Consider the following 17,473-nt stretch of genomic DNA (forward strand, 5'->3'; position numbering starts at 1 on the left):
AAAAAAAAAAAAAAAAAAAAAAAGATTTTCTTTCAAGAAGAAGAAGAAAGGCCAGGGAATACTGAAGCGGCCTTTGGCTGTCAGAACTGCTCTGTGAGAAGAAGAGTCGGGGATTTGATGCCTCCCCAAGTCTTGTGCTTTTATTTGGCTGTGGGTACCAGGATATTTTATGTGGTGTTTCCGTGCCCAGTAGGTACACTGAGCCCTGAGGTGGGTCCTGTTGGCCTCCCCTCTCTGAGCCCAGTTATTGGTTGAACTGAATAAGGGAAAACCCACCAAAGCCTATAGTTATGTGGGGGACAGAACCAAGTAAAGTTTATTCCACCACCCTTAAATTGTATTTACACAACTCCCATTTTAAGAGGTTGCTTGTTTATACTAAGTGGCTAATTGGAGTAGGACAAAACTGGACAGAGTCAAGGTCTGGGTCTTCATTGCGAAATGTACCAACCCCATCTTAACGGATCCGTCATGGTTTTCTTCGGAGGGGTTAGAAGTTTGGTTTGAGTTTATGTGTGCAGTTTACAGAATGCTCCACTTTGTAATTTCAGGCTCTGTGCGGCCTTGCTGAACACTGCAGTTCCTGACATCCGAAATGACCAAGGCTTCAGGGATGGTTTTTCTGTCTGGCAGCTGCGGAGCGGAGGTAGCGGCATTGCCACGGAGCCAGTCAGTGAAAGACCCTTTATTATCTAAGAGCAGAGCAACAGGCTGTGAAATATGTATTGTGTGCTGGGCGATCCTTTGAAATCAAAGGTGCAGGAGCTGGAGAATGAGCCCTATTCAGCTTCTCAGAGAGCGGGTATGTGCCTGAGAACAGAGACTGTCTTCATGGGGTTGGGCGTTGTGCTTTGGGTGGAAGGGGCTATGGGCAGCAATGTCTTGTGGGTCCCTGGGGGTGAGAGACCCTCTTGTGACTTCCCTGGGTGGCCTGGAGTCCAGGCAAACAAAGGCATTGCTGAAGAATCCACTCCTGCTTTGAGAAGCTTATGAGGTCCCGCTGAAGGAATCATCCTACACTCCCAGGAGAGGAGGCTGCAGAGTTCTCCAAGGGCCTGGGAGTGGGGACCACATGGCTGGAGGACCTTCTGCTCTGTGCCCAGCCTTTCTCAGGTGACAGATTGCACTGGGTGACAGACCTCAGGATGGCTCAGAGTTCCTGCGTGAAACAGACAGGGCAAGCTTCTTATTTGCATTCCACGGATGAGGGAAATGGAGCCCAAGAGCTTGAGTGATTGGCCAGACTGATGCGGTACTTGAGCCAGGAGTTCTGAAGCCAGAACCCTCAGTTCTTCATCGTCCTTGACCCCCTTCTCTGACAGGAGATAGCTCTTGGAGCCCGAGGAAGTCATATGGCCCATGGTCTGGAGGGCACCGCCTTTCCACCTGCCGCATTGCTGCCACTCTTGGTTTCACCAGATTTCCACAGAGCCCTCAGGTGGTGGGTGCAGAGGGAGGAGCAGGATATTACCGTTAGCATGGCAGGAACAGAGGCACACTGATGTTCCCCTAGGACCAGAGTCTTCAAGGACAGCCTCAGCCTCTGGCCCCAGCACCCAGGGCCTCGTGGAGCCTGACAAACTCCAGGCAAAGGTGCATCCAAAGAGAGGGCTAGAAACACGCCAACTTCACCCAGCCTCAGTGGACGAACTTTACAAACAAAGCAAAAAGTGCCCAAGGTCTTCCACACTTCCAGTCACTGCAACAGGCCCCCCAGGACTTCAGACTGCATGAGAGAAGAACGAGGCAGTGGGTAGAGAAATGTTGTTGACAGGACCTCCTCGAATTTCCATACTGGGTGATGTGTCCTGGGAACGCAAAGCCTACATCAGCCTGACATTTGGGAGCAACAAGCTGAGTGGCCTGAGTCACAGTGCTCCCCCCTGAGTGGTCCACAGCACAAAGCCGTACAGTTATGGCGGGAAAAGAGAACATCCCTCACAAACATGCTCTTTAACATACAAGGATCTTGACTTCTTTTTCCTAATTGACAATGACATCGAACTGAAATGTCCCTTGAAGAAGAAAATACCCATTATCCACCCCACAAAGAATGGCTGCTATCAAGAAATCAACCAATAACAAATGTTGGCGGGGCTGTGGGGAAAAAGGAACCCTTCTCCACTTTTGGTGAGAGTGCAGACTGGTGCAACCACTGTGGAAATCAATATGGAGATACCTCAAAGAGCTAGGACTAGAGGTTCCATTTGACCCAGCCATCCCTCTGCTGGGTATCTTTCCAAAAGAATTAAAAGAACCACAGTGATATATGTGCACCCATGTTTATAGTGGTACAGTTTGTAATAGTTAAAATTTGGAAACAGCCCATTTGCCCATCAGTTAGAGACTGGATAAAGAAGATGTGGTTTTTCTATAAAATGGAATACTACTCAGCCATAAAGAATGAGAAAGTAGATTCATTCATAGGTAAATGGGTACATTTTGAGGATATACTCCTAAGTGAAATAAAAAGTCACACAAGTGTAAATACGGAATAGTTTCTCTGGTGTGAAAAACTATAATGGTACATAAGATCCTAATGAGATAATTGACAATGTGAAATAGGAAGAAAAGGGCTAAAGGTGTAGGAAAGTGGGAAGGGTAGGGGAAAGCTAATAAGGGAAAAGAAAAAAATGAGAAAATGAAAAAATGGAAATAAAGCATTTGTAAATAGGGAAGGGAGGAGGGGGTGAAGGGAGGGCAGGGATAAGGGGAAGAAATGAAAACCAAGACCTGTCATGTAAAGGTACAAGATCCCAATGATGAATGTAACTGTACTGTATACCTGAAATGTACCAATAAACTCAATGAGAAAAAAAGAAAAGAAGAAAATACCCATTATGGCCACCTGGCCAGGTAGGCCAAAGGAGATTTGTTTCACTTCCACTGAAGTGTTTTACAATAACCGAGGACACAGATCCCCATGCTCTAGCTGCTATGAGAACCTTCTGCCAGGCGCCACATTCCTCGGCCAGTGACCGGCCTGCTGCTTTGAGAGCCGCTGACAGAGAACGTAAGAGACCGAACCCCGTAGGAGGCCGTTCGTGCCTGGAAAGCTACTCTATGTGAAGACCTGAAATTCCAGCCCACGAGGCCTGAGTGGCAGAATGCAGCCTGGCTCTGCATGACTTCGAGAGGGAGCAGGCAGCCGCCTTTCTCGGGGACACAGCCCCCGCCCTGACATCTATCTGTCCCCAGTCTAACGGAAGAGTGACAGCCTGTCCCGCGAGCTCTGCGATGCTTTCCTCCACACCTGGACCTGGGCGCAGGATGCTGCCTCTAGGTTTCCAGAACCCCGTGGCCATTCTTGCTTTGCCAAGGATTTGTCTGGAGAAACTGTCCCGACCACCATTCCCAAGTGAGCTCCGGGAAAACTGTTGCTCTTCCTCTTCGTCAGTGCTTCATCTTCTTCCCTCCATACAGCGTTCTCCCTCTCCCCCCCTCTTTCTCTCAAATGCCTTCAGTCAGCGCTTCTCAAACTTTGATGATCCTCCAAATTAGTTGGGCATCTTGGCAGGACACGGATTCTGGTTTAATAGGTCCGGTGTAGTGGGGCCTGGGACTCTGCATTCCTCCCAACAGTCTTGGGTGTGATTGTTAATTGTGCGATGTCGACTTGATTTGAGGGAAAACCACCGGGCAGAATAGTAAAGCCCTGCGGGGGATTTAGCTCAGTGACACCACTCCTGCCTTGCAAGCATAAGGTCCTGAGTTCAACCCCTGGTACTGAAAAACAAAGCAAACCACAGAGTAGTAAAGCTGTGAGTGTGTCTGTGGGTGACTGGGTGCAGGCCATGTCAGGGAAGACCCCCCAGGATGTGTGTGGCACCAGCCAATCAGCTTGCAGCCTAGATGGAATAAAAAGGGAAAGAAGGACGTCTGCCCTTGTCTTTGGGGGCACTCTTGTCTTCACCATTGCCTTTGGACACTTAACTCCAGTGCTTCGACCTCCTATCACAGACTGTCCAGCCTTCCAGAGCAGACTCTGGCTCTGTGGCACAAACTCACACCAGTGACTCCGCAGTAACCTTCTGGGTCTTCAGCCTTCATCTGCTTCAGGACCTCCTGGCTCTCAGCACACAGGCAGCCATTTTGGATTCCTTCACCACGGATTCAGCAGGTGACCATGGTGTAAGCCTGCCTCATAAGTCTCCTATATAATCTTACATATATTTTATATTGATTCTGCCCCTCTGGTGAGCCCTAAACAATACACTGGGCATGCTGATACTGCTGGTTCTCAGATACATAGAGTAGAAATACATTCAGTAATTTGAGTCTTCTTCAGATTATCTATAAATTTATTTTTTATTCCCCAATTATCCCATCTGCTGGATGAGACTACACGCTGTTCGTGTGTGAGCTCAGCAACCACAGCCTTGTCTTGCTAATAGCAGGCACGGATGCATAGAATTCTAGGAGACTTTTGAGAATAGCACAGTAAGGCCCATAAGTTCAGGGGCAGGGAGGTGACATTTTGGTGGTAGGACAAAGTCTTTCCTATCATTCCCCTGACACCTTTTGCTGGTGAAGAAATTGATTCCCAGGCTAGATGAGTTGACTTGATTATTTATTTATTTGCCACTTATATCCTATCTCCTTCTAAAATAGATTTAAGGCTGAGGCTATCCGACAGATAAAGTCAGGTGTAAAACTGTCCCCATGTTTCCAGTTTCCTTCCTTTTGTGAAGAATAAGGAGGAGGAGAAACTGCACTTTCCCAGATGCTTCTGTGGATGCTCCCAGCCATTCTTTGGTGTTTCAGAAACTTCTTGGTATCAGACACAATTCTCAGTTGTTTTCTTTTTTATTGTATTGGTTTTGAATGCCAGCTCAAATCAAAATAATCCACTGCCAAGAACCAAGTGAGGCGGATGACACATCAATAAATGATCACATTCCTGACTCTCCACGCTGTCCCGGCCCATTACCCCACCCGTCACCGAGCCCTGACCACTCTTCTACCCCACCGCTCTCAGCGTCACTCTCCTCCCCTCACTGCAATGGTATCAAAGAGTCCAGCACTCACCAGCTCTCTTTAGAAATCATTATCAATAATGGCATGACCAATACTAGCACATAGTGGCAACGTGGCGGGAACCAGCCACTCTCCAAAGACCTTATGCGTGTCTCCAACTCTTGCAATCACGTTATACAGTCAGTGGTGCTGTTACCCAAATTTTGCAGGTGACAAATTTGAGGCTTCGAGATGAAACGACCCAAGTTTTCATGACTGCTGACCAGCAAGTAACCTAGTAGCAGAAGGGAGTTCAGGTGCTGGGCCCACACCCTCCTCTTGTGACTTCTGTGTGTCTCCCTCACTACACTTCTGTCCCAGTGCTTATCGGTCTGTCTCAGCTTAATATAGAAAAGCTCTGAAATGTCTTAGAATAACGGTTTACACTTGGCCTACAGCTCTCATTCCCAAGTGGGTATGATGATAAGGTGACCCATTCTCTTCTGTAAGTGGTTGAGCTCAGCAAGTCACTCCTTCCCCTGCCTAGGGCAGTCTGCCTGGTTTAAGGCCTTCTTTAAAAGTCTCTCCCCTGAGCTCTTACCAAACTCTTCTTCACACTGCTCCCCTGTTGCGCAAATGGACAAGGCAGGGGAGAATCCTTCTGTCCTGCCCACTATCAGAATGCCACTTCCAAGTTGGAGGAACCCACCATCCCACAGAGCAGAGCCCACCCCTGGAAGGACCGGGGAGCTGTGTTGCTGGACTTCCTTGCAGTGGGTCCAGGGGTGTGACTTACAACTACCACCTGACAAGACCAGCCCAAAGCCTAAGTTGGAAAAGGCCTGTGCCTTGGAGAGCCCACTGTGTGATCGCTATGTCTGATCCCCGGAAGTGGATATGACCACATTTGACCAGCAGAGTCCAGAACTATCTTTCCATGGAGGGAGGTGAGCTCTGGCCTCCATGGCTGTGAGAGCAAGATCTTCAGTGACCCATCGGATTGCACCTGCACACAAGGGCTTATGAAGCATGTCAGAGGCTCCCGGGGCTTCCTGCTGTCGACGGTTCACATCTTTTCTGAATTAAAGCAGCCAACACTGGGTTTGGGGCTCTCTGCTAAGATGCTGCCTGCTATGCGCCCCTTTCCTTAACAAAGAAGGGGGCCCACTTTGTCCACCCCTCACACATTCAGCTGTGGAGAGACCAGAGGGTCTGCTGTGGGTCCCACACAGGCATCTGCTAAGACTCCTGAGCCACAGGAAGTGCACTCCTCCCACCTGGGGCTTGGACCCTGGTGTCCCAACCAGAAGAGAGGCTAGGGAGAGATGGGGAGAGCTGAGTGAGAGAGCCTAGCATGCTATATCATTCGCATTTCGTCCACCGGGGAGAAGAAGCCCTACGCTAACCACAGGTGACTGAGTGCTGCCCCAGCCCACAGAGGCCGCCGCTGTGGTTCTGAGGCACATCACACTCAGGACCCACATGGGACCCACAGCTGTGATCCCAGAATAAAACACGTAGGCTCTGTCATATTTTCTCTTTGGGGAACTGAAATTGGGAGGGGAAAAAATATATCAGCAGACAGGAAAAGTCACACTTCTGGGACAAGACTTGAGAGGCCATCGTGGGCTATGAAGAAAACAGGTTCTGAGAGGCAGAAGCCTGAGAGTGCAGAACAAGACAAAGGATGAAACTCAGGGAGACCCTAAAGCATGAGAAGACAGCCAAGTCCCTCGGTGGGCGGGGGTGGCACACACCTGTGATCCCAGCACTCTGAGGCTGAGGTGGGTGGATCACAAGTTTGAGTTCAGCCTGGGCAATTTAGAGAGACCCTGTGTCAAAAGCAACAATTTAAAAAGGACACTGTGTGAAGGCCCTGGGTTCAATCCATAGTACTGAAAAAAAAAACCCGCTGAGTCTCATTAATGGGGAGAAGAGTGACACCCAAGAACTACAGCAGGCCAATACCCTCCTGGGTCTGGAAGACTCCTCCGTGGTGAGGCCACCTGGTCTCCTCGGGTCTCCGCACATAAGCACAGGGGACTTGGGACTTAAGGTCTTTGGAGGGAGGCTCTTGGGAGCAGAACCATCTAGACACAGGGTCCTATGCTTCCACCATGACAGGGCTCTGCTTCCTAAGCTCTCTGACCTTAAGGCACAGAGAATTCAGCCCAGCCATTGCCAGCATCACTTGGTTACCCTGGAGCTTAAATACGGTGGCATGGAATGAATGGATACACTCTTCTGGGAAACATATTGATGGGACGAAAATGATCTCCACTAAAACATATGATAGCATTGTGTTTACCTCACACCCAGGCTTCATTTTGCTCTTTAATTACTGCTGTCTTCCTTCCTTCCTTCCTACCCTCCCACTGTTCTATACATCATTCAGCAACTGTGGCCTCAGCCTTTGCAGGTACAATGACTGCAGCCTGCTCAAGTGTGCCATGGCCTGTGATGAAAGGATGTTCAACCCAGGCCCTGTGAACAGTTGCTGCTCCCCAGCTTCCGGACCCAAATCTGAACTCTTCTGCTGATCTTCAAAGTTCCTCCTCACCGGGCTCTACTCTCCCTGCCCAACTTTGTTTCCCTTGCCAATAATAACCCATTAACTCAGGCTCAGACTTCCATTTTTACAAAAGGGCTCATGTAGATTTGCCACAAGCAGCTAATTTGTCATAACTTCTGAGCACATTCTATCCCCGGGACAGGGCTGCAAAAATAACATCTGGGCCCTTGAAGATATTTCTTTGCCTTACTGTTGTCACAGCTAAATGGAGTGATTCATTAGCCCTTGTGAGAAATACCTGGCTGTCGTCCTTAGGAGATGTTACAGTGGCTGGGCAGGAGCAAGTCGATATTCAAAGGATGAAATCTCTCCCTTCTGTGGATCCCAGAGACTTTGGATCTGCAATTCTCACAGCCTCATCATGGATGAGATTTGTACTGATCCATTTGAACATACCCACAGCACATCTTCCCCAGCTGTCCACCCTGTGGCTGTAGGTGTGGCTCTTGCTGGCCCCTAACTGTGACTGCTGCTAAGAAGGTAACCTGTGGTTTGCTTTTACTAAATGAAACTGTTCCTAAAGCTGAATTTTTTTTTTTAAGAAACATTTTTGGCCACTCTGTGTTCCAGGCAAGGAGACTGTCTTTGTCTTCTTTCTGCTGCTATAGAATGCCACCAGGTAAATCATGAACAAAAGATGTTTATTTGAGAGTCCAAGAGCATGGCAGTGATGTCTAGAGAGACCTTTGTGTGGCACCCTAACTTAGAAGAGGGGCAGGCAGGCATAGGGAGGGCAGCTGGACCCATCCTTTGCATCAAGAGCTCACTCCTGCAACAGTGACATGAATGGATTCATGAGAGTGTCACCCAAAGTCTGCTGTGGGTGTGAGAATCTCTTGGAGGATGTTTCCTCCCTGCAGTGACTCAGTGGTCCAGGTTATATTGATTCTGGGGTCCCTTTATGTCAGCCTGGGGCTTCCGTTTCACTGTGTCAGAAGAAGGAAACCGGTCTACAATAGGCAGCTGGAAAACATAATATCCATGTTCATCGTCTTCAGGAAAAACAAGAGAGCAGGAAATACCAGTGATCACCAGTGTGATCTTGCATGGTAGGCAGGAAGGGTATTAAATTAATATTTGCATTTCCCAGGTTCATTCCAAATTCTGCAGCCCTCCAGAGAGGAGAACCAGAGCAAAAGGCTATATTCTATCTTTGTGTGTTTATACAAAGAAAATAAACTAGAGAGTTTTTCTCATGAAAAGTTCACAAGAGGACAAGATGTTGATATTGCTATAAAAATCCAAAGGAAGCTCCTCAGTGCTTCCCAGGTACCCACAGCCTTCTAGACCTGGAGAGGCTTCTTTGTTGTTGTCTTGTGGAACTTAAGGACTCGGTTCTCATTCTCTTCCTTTGCTCCTGTCTCTTCCTTTCTCTGCCGTTTTCCTACTCCTTAGTTTATGGTGAAACAGGTAATTCTATGTACTTTCTCCTCCCCCATCTGCCTGAAGAAAGCACACAAATCCTCCTGTTCACTGGTCACAGAACAAACGCAGAGCTAGGCACCTGCCTGTAGTACCAACTGCTCAGGGGCTGAGGCAAGACAGTCACTTGAGCCTGTGAGTTCAATGTCAGCCTGGTCAACAATGTGAGATACCACCTCAAACACTCAAAACAAAATAAGATCACAAAAATCAGAAGGAAAATAGACAAGGGTCAAAATATAGGGTAGGAATGGTAAAATTCTCTCTTTAGGACTGGGCCCAGGAAAATAGAGGTCACATAAAAGCTTGTGTTGATCCACCTGAATTGTCTTCTCTCTGCTCCTGGAAGTAGGGACCGTGCGCTCTTTGGCTAAGCAGAGACCAGAAGCAGGAGATGAGCAGAGTAGGAGCCTACTGTGATTCCAATTGCATCTCCAGAGGAAGCCAGAAGCTCTAGAAGAGTGGCTATAAGAACCTTGAATGGGCCTTTGTGAGTTTTCTAAGTTAGTAAAAGAGAAAACTTCTTCCTGGCTGAGAAATGGCATCCTGTGCTCTACCAGGCTTGGATGGTCTCTGAGCCTCTGTGTGTAGGTCCATGCCAGAGTGTACAAGAACAGGAGGAGCATCCAGAGGTCAGTGTGTCCTGAAAGGGGAAATAGTGAGACAGGTTCAGGGGTAGCTTCTGTAGAAAGTTACAAAGATGGATATAGCTACATTTCTACACAGAGAGAGAAAGAGAAATATGATTCAAAACCATCTCGAACGTCCCCAAAATCCATGTATTCAGAGGCCTAACTCCCAACCTGTGGTGCTACTGGGAGGTAACAGAACCTTTAAGGGGTGGAGCCTCACAAAAGGAAGTGACATCACTGTGGGTATGGCCTTACAGGCTATTGAGACCCCATCCTTTCCTGTCTCTCTGCTTCCTGGCAGCCATGAGGTGAGCAGCTTCTTCACCATTGTACGCTCACCATGATGGGTTGTGCTGCCCCAGGCCCAAAGCAATGGGACCAATGAACCGTGTGCTGGAATGTCTCAGACTGTGACACATTAAGTTGATTTTCTCAACTATTTGTCTCAGGGATGAAAGCTAACACATTATTCAAAGTATGACTCAAAATGTCACTGGTGCTGGACTTAGTACTTTCATTCCTCCTTGACTCAGCTCTAATTTTTCCAGAAGTCTCTGTTCCACAGAGCCTGGAGGAGACTAGAGACTTGGTCTGGAAGTATTACTTTACAGACAGGAAGGCACAGAGAAGTGTTTAGAGGCTACAATGAGATTCAAAGAAGTCAGGTGCTTTAGCCTGGGATTCTTTAACAGCAACCCACTGCCACAGAATCTCAGAAGAACTTCAAAACAGGACAGGATGGGTTTCTCCAAGCTTCTTCTCTTCAGTGAGGGTATCCGATCCTGTTCCCTGTGATGGGGCAACAATGACAAAAAAGCAGAATGGTGGGTAAGCAGATTGATCACATCTCAGATGCATCTCCCAGATGCAGGGTGCTCATGGGATCTCTTTGGGCCAATAGCAAGAAAGCAATCTGTTCCCGGTCACCTCAGGGAAATGTGAGTAAAGGCAGGTGTTGGATCCACATTTCCCTTCCTTCCTCCTCCCCGTTGGCCTTTCTCTGGGCTGTTTAAGGCTGCGCCCACTAGCTTAAACCTTTGTGCATGGGGAAAATTAGGCAGCAGTTTCTTCTCACCATATCCTTTTTTTTCCAGGACATCATCTGGGAGTTTATTTGTTTTGGCTCTGTCTTAATCATTTTTTTCCCCTCATTGAGTTTATTAGTACATGTTAGGTATACAGTACAGTTACATTCATTTTTGGGATCTTGTTCCTCTACATGACAGGTCTTGGTTCTCATTTTTTCCCCTTGCCCCTGCCTGCCAAGAAAAATGACTTAATTCTATCCTCATAAAAAAATGCCCACGTAGTGGGTTTTTATACCTCAGATCCTCTTATATTTGATCAAAATGATGATGATTTTTCACAACCAACCTTATCATTTACTACCCCAAATCAGAAAAGATGTAAAAGCCTGTATACAGTCTTGGGTCTCTCTGTTTTGGGGTGGCAAAGACAAATTGTGTTGACCAGGCCATCAGAGGCCCCTGAGCCTTGTTTCCCCAGTGAGCAGTCACAAGACTTTCAGATTCGCACGTCCAGCTCATTCCTTCTCATCCGCCCACACTCCTCAGGGCCCGAGCAGACCTGACCACAGAGGTAGAGAGCCTTCTCTGAAAGCAGCCTCTGCCCATGGAGACCTGTACCACTGTCTGTGGACCTTCAGAGCTTTCTACTTAGCTGCTGGACATTCTTGCTTCTCTCTCCAAACAATTTAATGCATCAAAACTGAGGCTCATACAGAAAATTATCCAGGAAAGAAAATAAATATGATACTCCTTTTTAAAATATAATATTCTTGAGATTTATCTTAGCACTGGCAGATTGAATCAGCTCTTTACCCCAAGCCTGGCATGAGATGCGGCCCCAGATTTCATTCCACCTTTACAGCCGTGTGGCAGAAGGACCACCATCAGCTATATTCCAAATCCTCATCCCTGGAAGCAGTCTCTCACTAGACTCACTGTCATGGTTTAGATCTAAAATGCTCCCCAAACCCTCACGCTCCTGTAGGTGGAGATGTTGGAAGATTACTGAATGATGGGGTGGACGGCTGCCTCGCTGTTAGGAGGTGGGGTCTGGTTGGACAAGGCAGGTCCCCTCCCTATAACTTCCCTTCTCTCTGCTTCCTGTGTGCCAGGCCGAGAGCAGGCCTCTCCATCATGTCCGTCCACCGTGCCATCTTTCCTTGGAGCCTGCTGACTATGGACTGAACAGTGAGCCAAGATAAGCCTCTCCTTCCCTAATACCTGAGGGGGTCAGGTATTTCGTCCCAGCGATGAGGAAAGGGGCAAAGCCCATCGCCAATCCTTGTCCTTTCCTGTCCGCAGCTCCTGCTGAGCTGACCAAGTCACACCTTATTGTAGGAGAAAGTTCACCACATACTGTTTATGTGAACCTCTACTTCTTAGTTTCCCCATCTGTAAACTGGAGGTAGCTTTAGAACAACCTTGTGATATAACTAAATAAACATGGATGCAAATTAAATGTATCTGTATAAAATGAATGCAGTGATTATGTACGTGTGAAATGCTCAGAATGGTCCCAAATATGTCTGAGCCACTGTTACTATGTTACATAACTATGACTGTTTCTTCCCTTTTGCACAACCAGTTGGAACAGACTGAATTTCGAATCATAATTTGATTCACAGATTTGGCAGCAACCTACGCTATGGCCCATCAGGAAACACGGTCTGACCAGCCCATCCTGGAATCTGAAATCCGACCTGTTGGGAGAGAGGGTTGGGAGCAGAAATTAAAAGCTAAGATAAAGAAAATCTTTGGATACAGAAAAGCCCAGGAGGGCAAAGCCCAATTAGAATTATAAGGGGTGGAAACACGAGTGGGTAGAAACCAAGATAGGTAAAAGGTATGGAGTGGGAGAAAGAATGAGCCACTCTGGGTGGGACGAGAACATGGCATGAAGTCACGAGAGTCACAGAGCTCTGTGAGTGCTTCTTCCCTTGAAGCTCTAGTTTCTTGAGGCCAGTGATTTCCGTGTTTCCAGCTCTTCCTTGGGCCAGTCCTTTCCTGGGTCCTGGGCACATCTACCCTTACAACCAACTATCTCATTATTTAGGATCCCTCCACTGGGTCTCTTTTTCTCAACCCATACAACTGTTACCCAAAAAAGGCGCACAGTCTACCCAGCCCAGCCTTCCGCGCTCATCTCTCGGCTTCTTCCGCACCTACCAGGCGTAAGGCGGTGCAGTCGCACCCGCTCCGGGTCCTTCCTCCACGCTCCACCTTCAACTCCGCGGCCGTTGCCGCCTGCCTCCATCTCTCTCCTGGATCTCAGGCACAATGGACATTGCCAACCCTCCTTCCAGATCCCTCAGATCTCTATGCTTACATCTGCAAACCTGGTCTTTGTCTTATGTGCACTTGCACTTCTCATGGTCCACACCTTCAACTTCCTTCGGAAGCCCTCTCTCTGGCTGAAGCCACTTTGACCCTCATTCTGAAGCCTAGAAGAGTCTGGGGGGTCATCACATCTCCACGCCCCTACCCATCACAAACCTCAGTCTGTGGCCAGCTAACGGGAGACTGTGAGAGCCCAGTCCCTTTGCTCGGGACCTAGGGGCAAGCTCTCAGAGATAACTCCCTCCTCAGAGAGGCCTGTCGGACCTGGCTAACCTGTCCTCCACAGGACATGAGTAGAAATCTCACCTGCCCAGGCTGCCCCCTGATTCTCTCTTGTTTCCTACATGCCCCTTCCAGTTTCTCCCAGTATCACTTCCTTTAATCACTCTTTCCCCACACACCTCCAGGTGTGCCTGTAGGGAGACCAGGCTAATCCCTTTCGGTCCCAGTTTTTCCTTCTCACATCAGGAAAACCTAGCACATTTGCTGTTTTTGTGGCTAAATTATGAGTTCCTCAAGCAAGGTGGTTTCCCTTAGTTGATGCTTATTTTCCCAGTGCTCAGCACAGCTCTCCAAAAATGTACTTGAAAGTATACTTTTTGTGCATTACCTACAATTACCCTAAATCCGTGAAAAGGAAGAATTTTATAAAATAACTGATTTCTATGGGCTTCTAGCTTTAGTTTCCTCTTATGTAAAAAGAAGATTTTTATACCTAAGATCCTCTAATATTTGAGCAAGAGGATGATGATTTTCATAATCAGCCTTGTCATTTACTTCCCCAAATCAGAAAAGATGTAAACACCTGATCACCTTTTAACTCCAAATCCAGAAATCTGCTGGTCCAGGGACAATTTCTGCATCCTCCACTTTATAAACATCTATACCTGACTTCCATGGCTACACACATCCTGTTTAAATACACATTCATTCATTCATTCATCAGGCAACCAATGTTTATTGAGTAAGAACTACTATGCCCAAAGCACTGGAACCAATGGGATGAGTAAACAGGCATAGATGTACAACAATGATGTTGTGTGTGACGATTCACAGCCAAAAATGCATGCCTCATATTAACTCAATGCATCATAACTGTAAGATGATTAACACCCTCTCCCTCTGGCCCACGGGAAGATCCACTGGCTTCTCCAGGATCGCACAGCCAATAACTGGAGACCGGAAACCTGCCAGCCTCTCCTAGCTTCAGACCAAAGCCTTCCTCTACTCCACTATGTGTCACTGTTTCCTCTGTCAAATGTCCCCAGGGATCAGGGCTTTCCCACATTTCCTCATTTATTACAGCTCTAGATTTAAGGGTCACCTTGAAATGTTTCAGAACATTAGCCTTCAGCATTAGACGGTTTTATATGTTAAAAATGCCTATTTAATAAGTTAACTACTGCTTGTGCTCATTTAATCTCTACGAAGCCTTCACAAACAATGTGATTTTATTCCTAAGGGAAAACGACACAAGGCCGGGGATTTGGCTCAGTGGTTCTGCGGCCTGCCTCGCAAGTGCAAGGGCCAGAGTTTGATCCCCGGTACCAAAAAAAAACAAAGAAAACATTCTTTGTGGGCACACATACCAACTAAATAAAAATGTAAATGGTCATAAAAGATCATACCTGTAAACAAAGTTATATTCTTATAGATGTGATCAGTTGTTCATTCGTTTCTGGGTACATTTAGTTGTAGAAATCTAACCATATGTTTACATTAGATGCCGATGTAGTGTTAGATAACGGAATCTGGTGAGAGGACAAAAAGCTTTAAAGCACTTGTTATTTATACCTAAGAAACTAGGATGGTGCTCAGAAATTTCAAAGACTGGTAGAAGAAGGAAAAAAAAGATAAAAGAGAACTAATGAAATAGCTAGCATCAAGCGACAGAGAGTGAAAATTAGGTCAGTCCACCCCCAGGAAGTGCATCCCAGTTTTAATCTACATTGGAATAAAAAACAAGTCCAATTAGGCAATGGGGCGGAGTAACGCAGAACCTGCAAAGGAGGAGGCTGCAGCGTGTACAAGAATAGGGACTGAGGTTCTTGAAATTAGCATGTTATCAAATTCAAACACTGATCTTGCACAGATGTCTCAGAAGCAATCAAGTTGCTTTTCTAGGAACAAAGAAAGATACAGTTGCAGAACTGGATGGGATCTGAATTGAGTGGGAGTTGGGCACCAAGGGCCCCCTACAGGATGCTGTGAATCTGAGCTTCCACTTCAGGACATCCAAAAGGTCTTTTCTCTTGAGTTACTTTCCCTTGAGAAGAAGCTTTCATTCTCCTGGGCAAAAATCTGGCTTTCGGACATCTGAGTGTTAATGAAGAGAAAGGGCTTAGTGAGCTCCTACCACTCAATACGCAAACTTTAAGCCCCTATTTCCCCAGTGTCTTTCCCAGGCATGGGCTATACCCACATCCGGGTTTTCTCCAGCTCCTATCTGAAGAGCATACTTTACAAGGGTGACCTGCTGAGGTCGGAGAGGAGGGGTCCGACAGATGAGGTGGAAGTAGAAAGAATTCGCATGACCTCGCGGCTTCCTGGGCCTTTATTCTTCCTGCTGTTCTATAGCGGAGTTGCCTTGCACTCTGCGGCCTCCCCCTGCCACCCCTGCACACTGCGTTAGTCCCGTCCCGCCCAACTCCCACACGTCTGGGCTCCACATTTCTCTGGTGCTCGGCTCACTTGCTCCTTTGTTCACCTGCCCTTCCATTGTCTAAACTGCAGTTGAGACCCTTCTGTTCTTTTTCTTGAAAGTTTACACTTCTTTGCTCCTCTGCTCTATTCTTTCTAGAGAGAAATAAACATGTGCTCGACTAGCTAAGTTAATTGAGCAGCGCGATGATGCAGGAAGCTTCCAGGGCAGAGATGTACAGTGAGATCTGCAAAGACATCGCCCAGTGAGATCATGGCCAGATCTTAAGATGCCGTAGCCGGTGGGCAGAGTGGGTCCTTCCTGGCTGTGTGATACTGAGGGACTAAAGCTGCACTTGCTCCTTGGACAAAGAGATGCAGTTGGACCTCTTCCTTTGGGTTGTGAAGGTGGATGAGACCACACCTGTGAGAGCCCCCTGCCCAGTCCCTGGCATACAGACGGCCAACTGAGGTTGCAGCCCACGCTGCCACGACCCTTGAAATCCAACATGGGCCAGGGGGTGTGCAGCTCTGCGTGCGGCTCCTTGCCCCATGGGAAAAGGAGTTGAAGGAAGTAAAGATACAGCAATACGTCACACACACTGTAACCTTCAAGCTGCAGAATGCTGCCCGGGCATCCCCCACGGCACCTGAACAGAGTGCCAGGTTTCGCCCCTCACTTTGCACCTCAGACAGCTGTGCACTCTGCCCATGAGAGAGCAGGCTAGGAATAAGAAGAAGTTGCTTTCCAAACCTTTCATGCATGATCCTACCCCTTAGGAAATGGGTCAAGTGACCTCTTGGGAAGGGAGAGAGGCATTCCATATTCATGTGACTCTTGATCCACTTGAAGGTCACTCCCCACGTGACATCGGCCCCTTCCCTGAGACATTTAGCACCTGATTGCATCACAGAGGGAGCAGTGGGCCCCTTCTGTGTGATTTAATTAGTTAGCCTTGGGGTGGTTGGCCGGGAGCCCAAATTCCTAGCAATCTCATAACTGAAGGGACTTTCAAGATCACCGACTCAGGCTGAAATCTCCTCTGTGACATCCTCCATAGGTGACCATTCCCCTAGCTTGAACCCCTTTTGTGGTAGGAAATTTAAGAGCTTTTGGGGAATGCTGTCTGTGGACAACTCTGAGAGCAACACAGCTCCTGTTCAAATCAGTTCATCCCTTCACTGGCTTTTTAATGCCTTAAATGTACTACTCTGTCCTGTACTACTCTGTCCTGGGATGGAGAAGGACATTAAACAAGCCCTAAGAGAACCAGGGTATAAGTGTTACCAAAGGGAAATGCAGAGTGAGGTGAAAACATTAGTCTACAGCAGTGGTTATCAATTGGTGGGGAGAAGATGGGGAGATAATCTTAACCCCTAAGGGTCAAAAGTCCAGGAGTCAATGCCCAGAGACTTTGTTGTTGCTGTTGTCACAACAGAGATGCTACCAGCATCTGGTGGGGAAGGGACAGGAATGTTGCAAAACACCCTACAATGTGCAGGACAGCCTCCAGCCAAGATGATCTGCCTGGAAAGCTCTGTAGGGCTGATGCAGACACCCGGGCCTGGAGGTTTCAAGAAGTGTCTGTGATGGTTAATCTTGGTTGTCAATGTGGTTGGCTTGACAGACACCTAGGCGATTAGATTTAGGAAAGCACACTGTGTGCTGTGTATATCTTGGTGTGTCACAGGTGTGACCTTGGGGGCTGTGCCTGGTCCCTGACCCCTTCTTCTTATGTTCTGCTGCCTGGCTGTCATGAGGTAAGCAGCTGTCCTCTACCACGCCTTTCCACAACAATGTTCCTGCTGGACCCAGCCAACCATGTACTGAAACCTCTGAACCCATAAGCCAACATAAACCTTTTCCTTTTTTTTTTTTTTTTTTT

General features: G+C 47.6%; 1 long non-coding RNA gene across 1 annotated transcript in view; it reads right to left on the reverse strand.

Moving 5' to 3' along the window:
- Positions 1-6,809: 6,809 nt before the first annotated feature.
- The window catches only part of LOC104867926, a 14,494-nt gene continuing 3,830 nt past the window's right edge, over positions 6,810-17,473 (reverse strand). Inside the window, exons 2-3 of the long non-coding RNA XR_781891.2 lie at positions 10,283-10,371; positions 6,810-9,593 (exon numbers count right to left, since the gene is read on the reverse strand). This is a non-coding gene — a long non-coding RNA (uncharacterized LOC104867926). The remainder of the gene's footprint in view (positions 9,594-10,282; positions 10,372-17,473) is intronic.

Source organism: Fukomys damarensis, unplaced genomic scaffold (genome assembly GCF_012274545.1).
Source record: "Fukomys damarensis isolate Sample0158 unplaced genomic scaffold, DMR_v1.0_HiC HiC_scaffold_17, whole genome shotgun sequence".
NCBI classification, from domain to species: Eukaryota; Metazoa; Chordata; class Mammalia; order Rodentia; family Bathyergidae; genus Fukomys; species Fukomys damarensis.